Below are 2,470 nucleotides of genomic sequence, written 5' to 3'. Positions count from 1 at the left end.
CAAATATCTGCTGTCTCCAGGAAACACATCTAAACCACAAGGACTCATTCAGACTCAAGGTGAAGTGTTGGAAAAAAATATTCCATGTAAATGGAAACCAAAAGAAAGTAGGTGTAGCCATTCTCCTATCAGATAAAATTGACTTTAAATCAATGATAGGAAAGAAAGACAAAGATGATCATTATATAATGATAAAGGGAGCAATTCAACAAAAAGACATAACAATCCTAAATATTTATTCAACTAACACAGGAGCGCCCAGATTCATAAAGCAAACCCTACCAGATCTAAACAAAGAGATAAACAGCGGCATTGTAATTGCTGGAGCCTTCAACATCCCACTCACAGAACTGGACAGATCATCCAAGCAGAAAATAAAGAAACACTGGACTTAAATAGGACTCTAGAACTAATAGGCTTAACGACATTTACAGAACATTTTACCCCAAACTACTGAAGATACATTCTTTTCATTAGCACATGGAACATTCTCCAAGATTGATGTGTTCTGTTTTTAACATTTATTACATTGTGATCAAGATATAATTAACATTAAAAGAATCAATTTGTATCTATCTAAATATATAAGTTTTGTATTCCTTTTAGAGTTAATTAGGACACTTTATATTATTTGGATTTTTCTGCCACTCTGCCTCTTCCCCTTTTTCTCCTTCACCTTACTTTTTATTTTTTCCCATCTGAGGGTCTGTGTGTTGGCCACCTCTTACGTATTTGTTTCAGACATATGGTTTTGGGTCAAGAGGTTGTATCTCAGTTTGGCAATTGCTGTTTCTGAGCACTGACTCAGAGATGTGGGATGAGTAGAAACTCCTACTGGTTTTTGTAAAATGTCTCATTTTTGTCATATAAAAGTATATTAAAAAATTCCTTGTACCGATCCTTAAATATCCCCATTTAGTAAATCTCAGCAGCACTGGAACTGTTAACCATTTGGATAAGATTTCCAGTCAATTTTCTCTCTAACTTACAATACTGGATTCTAGACCATAGGGTTTTAATGTGTTGACAGGAAGAAAGAATCGCATCTTACCAAAGTTCAAATAGATCAAATCCAATGTTTCCTTTTGGTCACTAATGTCCTAACACCATCATAAATTGATTAATTAATACAGTAGGCTTTACTCTTTTAAAGCCATCAGGATTTCACTTCACTGTATTTTAACCTCTTCTAGATGGTTATTATTGAATTGCTTGACAATCTGTTATCTAGTGGTTGCCTAGGCATCCTGCTTTATCTTGCCAGTTTACAATTAATAGCGCTACATTCTGCCCATCTTCATTAAAAAACTAGTATTTCATTTATCTTTGTAGCAATCATCAAAGTTTTCACATCCATAAATCCTCCTAATCCATACCAGCCAATCTCCCTGCATCTGTTCTGGCTTTAGGTGACATGCAGACATTATCTCTGAGCCCCCAGTCACTACATCACTCCTCATTCCTTGCTGTTGTGCTCTCTTTCCAGGTCATGTGACTCATAGCAGCTTTGAAACATACAATGGGAAGAGAAGGAGAGTAACATGAGCAGACTTGGTAGATTACAAAGGACGGGAGAAAGTAGGTCCTCGATATTCTCTTCACTTTTTCCTCAGAATAGTCCCCTCTAACCTCTAATAAAAGTACTCAAGGAAGGAAGAGAGAAGCATTTTAGGCAGACCCCAAAGCTCTAATTCAGATAAACATATCTGAGCCCTTACCAGGACCAGGCATTGTTCCAAAGACTCGACAACCATCTATTTAAGTCTTCTCTGCATCTCTGTTATTATCACTGTTTTGCAGCTGAGGAAACTGAGGTTAAAAAGATGAAATAAATTCCTTGAATTCTACATCAGGACTGTCTAAGTACAAAGCTCAAATCCTTTTAATCCCCTTTATTACCTCTCTAATCTTAAAGAGCAAGAAAACAAAATTGTGTCCTTTGAACCAACGCCTAGAAGAATCTGAAGCTGGGGAATGAGGCCCTTCTGTGTTTTTCATATGCTACAGGCACACAAGTAATAGGCTTTAGCCTTTTCTACTTTGTGTGTACACACAATTTCTCTGAAATCCTTTCTTTGAAACAGTATTTCAAATATTCCTTATGGAGGACCAAATAGGCATAAAGTTACTAAAAGTTTAACTTAGAAATTGGTGTTAAAGTGATTATATACTCTGGATAAAAGTTGGAATTGTATTACAGTAAAACAATAAAGGCTGATTATTCAATTCAGGATACTTTGGAGTCTAAAAAAATTGTTTTAAACTATAATGCAGAGCATATTTAGTCTGTTGCCTATTTTATCATTCAGCAAATAATTATTAAGTGCCTATTAAATGCCAATCATCAGCTAAGTCCTGGGGAAAATGAATTTTAAAAACCCCTAGGATTAAGGTAAGCTAAATATCTGGTTTTTTCACCTTAAAAGTGATATATTTGCCACCAATATATATATAGAGAGAGAACTATGAT

This window comes from Propithecus coquereli, unplaced genomic scaffold (assembly GCF_000956105.1).
Source record: "Propithecus coquereli isolate 6110/MARCELLA unplaced genomic scaffold, Pcoq_1.0 Scaffold16, whole genome shotgun sequence".
Lineage (NCBI taxonomy): Eukaryota > Metazoa > Chordata > Mammalia > Primates > Indriidae > Propithecus > Propithecus coquereli.
This window is presented reverse-complemented; position numbering follows the sequence as displayed.